The sequence below is a fragment of the Protopterus annectens genome, chromosome 4.part0 (assembly GCF_019279795.1).
Source record: "Protopterus annectens isolate FY-2018-M chromosome 4.part0, PAN1.0, whole genome shotgun sequence".
In the NCBI taxonomy this organism is placed as follows: domain Eukaryota; kingdom Metazoa; phylum Chordata; order Ceratodontiformes; family Protopteridae; genus Protopterus; species Protopterus annectens.
Window position 1 is genome coordinate 473,401,184 of NC_056733.1, and position 12,631 is coordinate 473,413,814.

At 41.2% G+C, this 12,631-nt stretch overlaps 1 protein-coding gene across 2 annotated transcripts in view; it reads left to right on the forward strand.

Moving 5' to 3' along the window:
• SSH1 (slingshot protein phosphatase 1) overlaps window positions 1-12,631 on the forward strand; it is a 1,317,746-nt gene that overhangs the window by 692,567 nt on the left and 612,548 nt on the right. The window lies entirely within an intron of this gene.

Below are 12,631 nucleotides of genomic sequence, written 5' to 3' on the forward strand. Positions count from 1 at the left end.
GTTTTACGCAAACAAATGATTGGTGCTAAAGTCATGGCCTTGAACTCAATGCAAAAAATGCATCATCATCCCTTTCGGCAAGAGCGATGTTGCCACAAATTACCACATCAATAGCAGTACCCTAAGTACACGCTCAGTGCTGAAAGATCTGGGTATTCAGTTTGACAGCAACCTTGCCTTTGATCACCATGTCTCCAGAGTGGCAAGAAGGGCATTCCATATGGCTCACGTCATAAGTAAGGGCATTGCCTTGAGGAAAAAGTGAAGTTATCACCTCCCTGTGCTCTTTACTCATTAGGTCAATAACTGAGTACAATGCCCCTTTTTGCATGTACCTTTCAAAGTACCTGCAGCAGTTGGATAGACCACAAATGTTTCTCACAAAGAAAATTCAAGGTGGATCGGATGAAATCACTGTCACTTTGTTCTGTTTCATACAGACTGCTCAGAGGCAATCTCTGGCATATAAGGTGATCTCTGGCTCTGATTTATTGGAAATGCTGCACATCCGCAATTCAGATGGCACACATGATACTTGCTCTAAAGACCTAAACCTGGTATGTGACATCAATAGAACCAGTTGGAGGGACAGATTTGTCTCACAACGGTTACCACCACATCTTTGGAATAGACTCCCACTTCACATCAAACAGAGCACCTCATTGGCCCTCTTCAGACACAATCTGGATGATTGAATGGGTAACTGTAAATTCACCCTGGAGGTTCAAACTATGTCCCACTTGCACAGGGGCAATAGGTCCTGATCATGGTAACAAGGGCAAAAATTGGGTAGGCTTGTAAGGGCCCTTAGGCCATTAGCCTAGTAACTTTCTACAATCCTATGAATTTACGCAGCAGCTGTCTCAGACATGGCTGCAGAAATGACTGCTGATACTGCACTCGTGCCTAGCCGACCAGCAAAAGTAGTAACACCACTGAGTTGCAAAAACCAATCAGTAGCACTTCCGCAGTGTGCAGTTACACCATCTGACAGCTTAAGCCTAAGGCAGCACTCCTTTTGCTGCGCTCTAGTTGCAGTATTAGTTGGGAGTCACTTTTCAGACAGAACCTGGGAAGGAACAAAGAAAGGAAAAGTAAACACAGAATCTATGCTGTAGCATTACAACAGTCTAGTTTCTCGGTCTATTATACAATAGAAAAATCTGTTCATTACACACTAAAGCAAGATAAGGTCAATTTTAACATATCTGCATGAAGCCCAGTCCATGTAACAGAGCATAGGGCATTTAAGACAGGAAGGATGAAATTTCAAAATATTGCATAGTACAACTTGCACTGTGCAGTCTGTTTTCTGTCGTGGAACATGATCCCATTATGTTAGCTGCCTATGCAAGGAGTATATTATCAGGAGCTTCTTGTAGCATAATAAATGCCTAAGATCCATATTATGTTAGGGTTTACTAGTCAGGACATGAACTGAGGCAAAAGACATGTAATACTAAATATACAGTACAAATGTGTTTCAACACTAACCCATGTAATGCTACAGAAACGGTACATAAAATTCCCTCCCCAATGTCTAGTAAAAGTAATGTGTCTTGGCTTTTCCCGGTTAGGGGTCACCACAGCGGAACTCCGGTCCACTAATGATTGGCAGTGGATTTTTATGGTGCTGAGTTGCCAGCCCGATGCCCAACCTTCAAAGAAGGCACACCCATTCATGCACGCACCTACCTGCATGTCTTTATACATCACTCTACCACGGGGAGGACATGCAGACTCCACACAGAAGGCGCTCCAGCTGAGAATCGAACGGGAGAACCTCTTGCTGTGAGGCGACAACGCTAATCGCTGCACCACCGCAGCCTAACTCCCTCCCCAATGTCTATTGTAACCATAATGCTTACATTTAGGGTCACATCCTATTTCTATTAGTAGTTGCTAAATGTGTGGGTTATTCAAGGAATCCAACCTTCATCCTGCCACCCTGTATAAAATTATTATAGATGTGCCTATCCTGTAGGCGGTCTCCATACAATTTCCTTACCCTTATAAAATTAACACCGACTTGCTAATCATGTTGGATCACTCCACATTCTCAACTCATGTAAAATGATGTTGCACTACTCACTGTCCAAGGTCACTCATCTCTCAGTCCATGCAGTTTAATATTATAGCTGCTCATTGTTTAGTTTATCCCTTCCACCTCCTGTTCCCTACCAGTCGGTACCACAAAAGATGTCCTTCCATTTCACTGTTGCAGTATTCAGTATACTAGGGATCTCCTGCCAAGGGCAGCCCAAGGTCCAGCCAGTATCCTAAAGCCTTTAGGTTGCTTTAAAGTATGCCATGCATCACATGTATGCTCCTTGCGTAGCATAGGGCATAAAGATGACATTTGGACGTACAATACTGAGAACTTCTTTGCAGCTTGATCTTCGGTCTGAATGCCCATTCCATTGCTGGTTCATCAAGTTGTTGCAGATAAGCGCCCCACTGGGGTTATTTTTTAATTATCTTTTTTTATTGTTGCATGTGGGGTTTTATGTCATCCAAGAAGGGTAAGTGCTAGTGTGGGAGATGGATTCCGCTTAAAGACTGCCAAGAACTGTTTTGCCTTGGCACCTCGCACAACCATACATCCTGTTCCATCCGTCAGGTCTTTGTACCTAAAACCCTTCATAGTAGACTCTCTTCTTTGGCACTCTATCTTGAAAACCAGCGTCTTAAACTTCTTGCAAAATGATGATGGAGGGAACTTCCCTCTCTGAGGGACAAGCCAGTAGTGAAGAAGACCAAGAAGTCTAGGCCAGAATCTTCTGCTGTTCAGTCTCCGCCAGACATATCTCCGAAGGTGAGTGAATGCCCGGAGGTTTGTCCAGCTTAATCATTGTAATCCTGTGCCACGACGAGTTTGGAATCCAGCGGGGCTCTGACTTTAAGCACATCTGAGGAGGTATTGCAGACATCTGTTTTGGACACACCACACACCTTGATCTTCTCTGACTAATATTTAAGGAACACCCCTAGGTCCTCATAAAGTCCTTACTACCATGATTGAATGCCATCCTAGGTCAGAGCTTGCTAAATTTTATAAGGTGGACATTCCATTGAAGAAAAAGCAAAAGACTAAACATATCACTTCTGCTCCTAAGAATCTACAAAATGGTTTGTGTTCAGCCCCACCACTTTGGTCCTCTATTCTCTTAAAAAGACCCAGGAAACAGGAGTCCTCTAAAGAGGAGATGGATTCAGATGAGGAATCCCTTGCTTACTCTTCTCAGATTCCCTCTCCTTTAGTCTATGGATCAGAGGAATAGGAATCTACAAGTCCTGATTATTCCCTGTGAAGAGATTTGAGGAGATTTTGTTTGGGAGTATGATCTCAAGGATGATGGAGTTCTTTAAATGGGATTGTCCTAAGGTTTCTGAGGTACATAAAGGATATTATGAGTTACTGCAGATTAATTCTCCTGAACCTTCTGTTATTCCTCCTGTTTTGGCTGCATTTTCCAATGCTCCTGATGCTCCAGACCTCAGCCTCCTGCTCCCAAGAAACTTGATAAATTCTATAGGATGCCTGAGGGCTATAAATTTTTGTACAAGTGTCCTTCTGCTGACCCCTCAGTAGTGTCTGTAGCTTCTGACAAACCCTCTCAATTGCTTCCTTCTCACAAGTTACTGCCCTGTGATAAAGATAGCAGGACTATGGAAAGGCTAGACAATAAGGTTTATATGTCTAAAACCTTGGCTTTTAGGGATGTTAATTATCAGACCCATATGTCCAGCTATTTGTTGGCTTTCCTATCTCACACCTGTCAGGTTATTTCTGATCTTCCAGACTCTTAAGAGTAAAACTTGATTATCCTTTCCCTGTTGGGGACTTCCTCCCAGGTGACTCATCATTCCATCAGCTGTAGTTATGATGCAGCAGATGCTTCTTGGGTCTGTGATGAGGAGGTATTTTTGGCTTCAGCTTCAACTTTGCCTTATGATTTTAAGGCTCAGTTGATGGATGCCCCTCTTGTTAATAAACACTTGTTTGATGAAGCTGCTGCTGCTATGTTTAAGTCCCTTCAGGGACCCATGGCATTGATTACAAGAATGGATGCTGTAGAAGGAATTCAGGCAGGCATTCAGGAAAGTATGGGACTGTTGAAAAGGGGTTTGGGGTGAAAGTAGGGATGAAGGTAAGTTAGAATGTCAAGTGTACTTTAAAGAACAGATTAGATAGGTTTACTGTGTCGTCCTGCCATCTGATAGATATATTATTATGCAACATGGAAGATATTTTCATGAAAGCCTAAGAACAATGTAGGCTATTAAGTGAAACAGGAAAAAAAGAAATAAAGCATATAGAAGGAAAAAGTTAAGAACATAAGCATGTTTAGCAGAATCAGGAAGCTGGGAGAGTTGCACAAGTGAGGAAAAATGATGGTCTTGTGTGTGAGGAGTCAGTACATTTGCCATAAATGTGACAGTCTTGGTAATGGCAGGTGTGGAATCAATATAAGGGTGAGTAGAGCTTTGGGTCAGCTGATGAGTAACAATTTTTAATTTATTTTTTATTTTGTTATTTATTTATTTTTAGACAGAAAAAGGAAACAAGCAGAAGATTAAATGAGGAATGGTCCATACGATGAGTGAAGGATCAACTTTAGATTTTTATTTTCTTACTGAGTTTGCTAGTGGGTATGTTGAGGTTCAGGATTGATTTAAATTGAAACAGAAAACCACTGCAGCCATGAGGCTGGTGATGTAAAATACCATGTCCCCAAGGGTGTATTCATCCACTTTGAGAAGAGGTGGTAGATCTTAAAGGGAGAGTGTCAAGATTCCATGTAGCTCTCATTGTTTTGATTAAGCTGGTAGGTCAGGTGATCCTATTGTTTACATTGACAGCTTTTAGTGTGATGGCTCAAGTTTCAGTACCTTGGGGGAAGGGTAATTTAACACTTCAGGAAATGCTAACAGTTTCCTCTGTGCTCTCTTTTATTTACAGCCCCATGCTGATAGTAAAACCGTATCACTACATTTTGAAATGTAGGGAAGAAGTGCTTATACGAGCTACTGTTTTTTTTTTTTTGCATCTTTCACTTTGGAGGCAGACACAAATGTGATTTTTTTAAAATATTTTCTGCAGCACACTTGTTTGGATATATATCTAATGGAAAAAAGATGTAATGGATTTTACTGCCCGTTGATGTGCTTTTACATAATGTCCTACTGCTGTTTGTTATATGAGAAAGGGTCACCACAATTATGTCCCTAGATGAGCAGTACAGGATGCATTACTGTTGGTGGAGGACTAATCAGAATGTGACATAAAAAAAGGTGTACTGTTACATTAGAAGCACTGAATAGCTAAGTCACCTTTCAATAGTAGACATGTAGAAAAGACAAACTACTGTTCCACATTGCTAAAGAATTATCCCTGGTCCTAACATGCAAACATTGCTTCAGGAAGGTCATCTGTAAAACCTTTTCAGCATGGGTACCACCCAGAAAGAATTTTAGTGAGCTTATTCAAGAATGCTGTAAAATCTGAACTCTCCTAAAGCTGTGTTAATATTTATAGACACAGTATTTTTTTTATTTTCTGCTCGTTTATGCAACGTACCACATTGCATTACAAATCATATGCAACCTAAAAGCTCACTGTGCCATTACTACAAAGTTTCAGAAAGTGGATGAAATGCATTCCTCCTGTCTAACAAACACCATACCCAAAGGAATCAAGGTTTGCAATAGACTTATAAAGACTGTTTTATAATCCCGACTCACATGTCCTTGATAAACAACATACCAAACATAAACGAAGGGTACCTGCAAGCTGTTGAAAAGTGATATAAAAAAATAAATGTGAAATAATAACCTGACAAATAAAAACAAAGAAAGAACGGTTATATACCAGTGTAGTGCCTCGCAGGATGCGCAGTAGCAAACCCCGCCCCTGACCGCCCATAACTACTGTGACTGTCAATCAGCTCACGTGTAAAACACAAGACAGTAACCAAATACAGGCGGAAAATGTACGCTATTTATAATATATATAAAGTATATAAACAAATATATAACTACTGTGACCGTCAATCAGCTCATCATGTCAACACCTTACATGCCTTACGTACATGCCGTCTATGCCGCGAGGCACTACACTGGCATGTAGAACCAAAATCATTACTAGAAAACCTAATGTATAAGTAAAACCAGCATGAGTTTGTTTGGCGGGAGAAATACGGGAGGAAGGCTGAGGACTTGTTTAGGTGCCTTCTCGAACATATAAGAGAGTACCAGGAGGATCACAAGGAAGAGCTTGGTTTCCGTGCGTATGCACAGTAGCTATGCAGGCTATTTACTTTTCAGTTAAAAATGCAGGCTATTTACTTTTCAGTTTAAACTTTAATTTGTTTAAAATTTTAAATTTGTTTAAAGTGTGTTTAAACTTTCTACCTTACTAGCCTTACTACCTTACTAGTAATGTTACAAATATAGTAAATGTGTTCTCTGTCATTCACAGCGATGTTATTGACATTGTATTGACAGTCTATTCCCTTATAAATAAACTCGCTAACTACAAAAAAGCAAACGTCTTTCCTCTCATTCCACGGTTATAGCAAATGTCATTCACAGCCATATAACAGTGTATATGCAGTAAAGTATGAAAGTATTGCTGTGGTATATGCCTGAAAATACAAAATTAGTAGCCTTGTACAGGTTCAGAATACACTGTACAGCAGAAAGACCAAATTTCTGCAGTTTACAGGAGGGTATTAAGCAACAGCAAAAAAAACAATGTATCAAACACCAATGTAATCCGACGTATTCGTCGTAGTAACGACAGTTTAATGACAGCAAAAGCACCTCTGTCAGTCACAAACTAATATGTAAAGAAGTAAGAAAATAATAAAAATTGCAGTGTATATCCGATATATTCCTCGTTCTAACGAGAGTTTCTTAACATTAAAAACAGTTCTGTCCGTCACAAAGTAATACACAATAAAGTAATAAAATAAGAAACATTCCAATGTATATCCGATATACAATAAAATAAAATAAACTAATAACAATTCCACTGTATATCGTCGTAGTAGCGCCAGCAAGGGGCGGCGCTATAGCAGGCTAACTGTCAACCAAAGTATACCACGCCCCAAGCTGCGCAGTACCGCCTGCGAGGCACTACACTGTAATATAGCCGAAAGAATTACCCTAATATAGACTGGGAACACTACTCAAGCCCAAACACCCTAGCCCAAAAGTTCCTGGAATTCATAAACTCAAATGCCATGGAACAACTAGTCACCATCCCCACAAGACGAGAAAACATACTTGATCTCATCATCACGAACATGGGAGCACAATGTTTAACACCGGAAGTATACCCCTCACTGGTGAGATCAGATCACAAACTAATCTCGCTGGAGGTCCTCATCCCACCCCCACCTGAAATAGAAAACACCACAGTAAAGAATTTCGCCAAAGCCGACTTCACACTTCTAAAGACTAGTGTGGTCTCCTTTAAGGCCCCCGAGCCGGCGGAAAACAGTATTCAAGCCGCTGAATCACTTACAAATGCCTTCTACCAGCACCTGCAGGACTGCATGGATAAGGCAATCCCAAGCAAAACAAAGACTCTTTGTAACAAAGGCAAGCGCCCAGTCTGGTGGACCCCAGCCATAAACAAACTCTACAACAAAAGGAGGAAGCTACTACAAGATAGAGCAAAATCCTTAAAAGGTAAGACACCCTTGATCACTATAAGTAAAAACTAAGAGCTCTCATAAAATCATCCAAAGCAAATTTTGAGAGAAAAATAGCTAAAGACTCAAAAGACAATCATAAGGCCTTCTTTAGCTATGTTAGAAACCTGGGAGGAAACTCCCAGATATGCTCAGAACTAGTTCAAAATGATGTGAAGATTACTGATCCTACAGACATTGCCAACATACTGGCTGACAGGTTCAGTGCAAACTTCTCTCCCTCCCCCAAAAGGAGAGATATCTATACCAAGCGATTGCAGCCCCCAAACATCTCCAACGCCCAAGTGAGAACTGCTCTCCAAAGCAAAAACACAGCATCCATGGGAACTGATGGTGTCCCCGGCTGTGTGCTCCACGAACTCAACGAGGAATTAAACCCACAGCTAGGACAGCTGTTTGATCATAGTCATACCTCTGGATACGCACTCCAGGAGTGGCGCACTGCAACTGTGGTCCCACTTCACAAAGGCGGTGCCTCCACCGACCCTGGAAATTACCGCCCATTAGCTTGACAAGCCTTATCTGCAAAGCCATAGAGAGGATCATAATGGACCTCATAAATAAAGACATAGGAATTTGCAGACTTTGGATCCATCCCAGTTTGGCTTTGTCAAAGGCAGATCATGCCTTCTAAACTTGGTTGACTTTTTCAAACAGTCACCAAAGCCATTGATGAGGAAAGGCAGTCCATACAGCCTACCTCGATCTGGCGAAGGCCTTCGATACAATACCCCACTCGGGTATCATTGAAAAACTCATCAGCTTAAATGTTAACCCATATATCACAAGATGGGTTGCAAACTGGCTGAGTGACAGAACCCACAGGGTCAGAGTTGCTGGCGCCATGTCAGACTCAAAGCCTGTCACAAGTGGTGTACCACAGGGCTCAGTCCTGGGCCCACTCTTGTTTGGCATCTACTTTTCCAAAGTACAAGCAAACACAGGAGGGTTATGGCTGACAAAGTTTGCAGATGACTGCAAACTGGGCCATAGTAGAAAACACATCTGACACAGATATCCTTCAGAAGGGTCTCACAGAAACGGATAACTGGTGCCAGAGCCATGGCCTAAAGTTAAATGCCAAAAAATGCATAGTCATACCCTTCGGGAAAAACAAGGTTACCCATAGCTACCAAATAGGTGGCAATCCACTGAGCACAGAAGAAGTTATCAGGGACCTGGGGACCCAGGTTGATAGTAGTCTGTCATTCGACACCCATGTAGCTAAAGTAGTTAGGAAGACCTTCTACATTGCCCACCTTATCATGAAGGGATTCTCATCTAGATCAAGGGAGGTCATAGTCTCCTGATACTCATCACTCATCAGACCAATGATTGAGTACAATGCCCCATTCGGAATGTATCTGACCCGACACTTGCAGCAGCTGGAGAGGCCACAAAGTTCCTCACCAAAAGGATAAAAGGTCTCAAACATCTGTCCTATGCTGCCCGACTGAAAGAACTCCAGCTCTATTCAGTCGCTTATCGCTTGCTCAGAGGTGACCTTTGCCTAACATACAAGGCCATGTCAAACCCAGATTTGATGAATATGCTTCACCTCAAAAAATCTAGATCCGTCAGAGCCACAAGGGCGGGAGACTTAAACCTCGACACGGCTATTAATAGGACGTGCTGGAGGGATAGATTCATCACCCAAAGACTCCCTATGCTGTGGAATAAAATCCCGGTATATGTGAGGCAGAGCACCTCGCTGGCCTTGTTCAAGAGAAATCTTGACCAATGGATGGGAGATCGCAGATATACCCCAGGGATTACCTCAGTGTCACTGCTCGACAGAGGCACAGCAAAATAATGGGTATAGTTCCCCATACTAAAGGGGTGGCGTAAGCCACAAAACTATGGGCTAGGCTTGTAAATGCCCTCGGGCAGATAGCCTAGTATGAACCTATGAACCTATGAAGAACAGTAATGCACCTTGTCAGTTCTGCTGCACCCCATGTCGGGACTGTTCCACCCAGTCCTTCTGCTTGAATAAGTCCACTCTGAACTCACACAACTTTGTACCAAGTGAATTACAGAGTTTAAAGTAATAAGTGCTTGTCCCAAAAACTATGCAGCCTTGGAAGGGGAATCTTAAAATAGTGTGGGGGAAGGGTAATCTTTTTGCCTCTATGTAAATGTTCTTTAGTACTAGTTATTTGTACTGCTCAAGTGCCAACTCCTTGACATACTTTGCCTTTATGAATAACTCCCCTGTTACTCAAATGATTCCATAAAGGTTGTCTTACATGTTCTGGGTGGCTGCACCCCACAAATCCCTCTAGCTAATATGAATATCCTCCAGGGTTGCACCATTTGTGGGGAAGGAAACCAAGTTATGAGATTCTACTACTATGCTGCCTGTGCCTTTTGTTACCAAAAGTAACCACTGCTGTTATTGTTTCTGTTTTATGGTTGTGTTAATTTTCATGAACTGATTGCCATATATGAATGAGAGATTTTTTTCAGAAATGCAAAGGAATTCCTCATGTTGGACAGTGTGGATAAAATGACAACATTCTTTGGTCAGATGACTTCAAGAGATATTTGGCATATGCTACATGGACTTTGGTCAAGTAGTTAGCTGTACCATATAAGCATATTGGGAGCTGAGAATGTCTCAAATGATGATGTCCTGGCAGCCCTATCAGGCCTAAAAAGAATAACTTAAATCCAAAGAGAATAAAAATGGGGGTTAGCACTGGACTTACAACTGGGTTATTATGGGAGTTCAGCCTCATGTTAACAAAGGTTCAGAAGTATATAGGCCAACAACCACCAGGGCCTTAATAAGCCTAGTCATGCATCCCAAGCCTAGTCATGCAACACAACCCAATTGTATCCCTGTGTATCTTGGACATTTATTAGGAGAGGTATGTTAGTTGGGAAGTTTTTAGAGATTATGTGAAGGATATGTTAGTTTGGGTGTTACTGACTGTCTCTGTATATCAGAGATATGGGGCCAGACCCTATTTACTATCAAGTAGCGGTAATATATAATCAAGTAGTGGTCCATTTCTATGTTAGCGTCTATGACTATATAAAGAGATTCTGCTGTATTTCTTAAGATGATCCTAAGATCTTCAAGTAGAATGCAGCACAGACAGAGCAAGCATAAAGCCGAATGGTGGAACATGTAAATCTGTGATATAAAATCATGGTCACAGTCAAAGAAAACTGGTACAACACACCCAGTGCACAACGTATACGTGCTGGTGGTAATGCTGGGGCAGATATAATGATACTGGAAAATACTTAATGTTTTACTCAAACATAAGCTAACCTGGGACTAACATATTTCAACTAAACAAAGCTATAAGGTTTCCTCTACAGTGAAAGTATAACTAGAGTATGGCTGCTTATGTAATGAAACTGTAAGTAGAGTAAAACAATACAAAACAATATACTTTGACAATAGATAATGAATAAATGGCCATGCAGATCGATGCAATTCCAAAGCTGTCACTATGGTCCAGTTTATGCACAGCCAGCATTTTTAAAACCAACCTCTCATACTTGCTACCCCATTTCAGTCCAATACCTCTTTCACAGGTGACACTGCTTCTGCATGTGGTATTTCATTGATTAGGCTGCTACACACACCCATCACTGTTTAGGAGTGATAGCATTTGTGTTATTCTTGGTGACAGTACCCTGCACAATAAAACAGCATGTATTTTTTTTTCTTTATGGTAGTACTGTAGTCATAGCTTTGCAACAATTATACAGGTTATACTCCTGGGGTCTGTGGATGCATTTTTTTATGCTGGCTGTGCACTTCTAGTAAGGCAGAACAATCCACTGTATATTCATAGTAATGAGAGGGAAGAAATGGAGAGTACCCTGCATGGCCTGAATAAATGTCTTTACAGAAAGACAACTTCTTAGTTTCTTTTGGTAATGCCTGCTCTGTGTACCCTATCATTTTACCAGCCTTTATCACATAATGGACACCCACTTCAGTGGTGGACTCACAAACAGGGAAAACATGGTATACACTTGTACATGTCAAAAATTTTTTTTAGTCATTCACATTGATTCAGGTGGTCTTAGCTTCTATGGCAGAACCACATACTCTGTAAATACTGTGATTTTATACACACTACATCAAAATGCCCTGTCTAACTGGTGTTGCCAGCTTCTCTATTTATTAAAATTCATTTACTAGGAAAGTCCAACTATTCCAAAATGTAGTGAATGCCAACCTTTCTGTGGGAGGCACCATAAGAAATGCCATTGCTCCCCAAGGAACCATGGATTTTACTATGGTGTTGAACACCAACTTCTATACATAAGGAATGGTCTAAGAGCAATGCTTCCTCCCCTATGGCAGCATTACTTGCAAAACCAGCCTGGCCTTCCATGGCATATCTCATTTGTACCAGGAATGCTCAGTATGAGCAGAACTGGCAGATAGGAAACTCCATCTGATTCTGCATATGCACCTCAAAGATATTTAGAGTACTTTGTTTTCATACAGACAGTGCATGTAGTGGTAGAAATGTAGTAGTGTCTGGACTACCCCAGACAACAAACAATTTACTGCCATCCCCTATAAAGGTCCTTTACATACATCTCCCCTTTAAGTCTTTTTCCTCCTCTACTTGTATAATTCATTACCCTGAATCTTTGCTTACCAAGCCTTCAACTTTCTCACTCCTCCTAACCTCACCACACCTAGCTATACATTCCATTCTTATCTGTTTCATCCAGAAATCCTTCTCCTACTGACTCCCCTTCCAGATTTATATATCTCAATGTAAAATAGTGTGTTTACTAGTCTTTCAATGTGAAGTTGTGTGAATTTATGTTTTCATTATTTTGTTGAACATACAGTATATCAATGACGGCTCCCAATTGCTCAGATTTTCGCAGAATGTCCAAATTTTTGTCTCATGTTTTAGATCTGT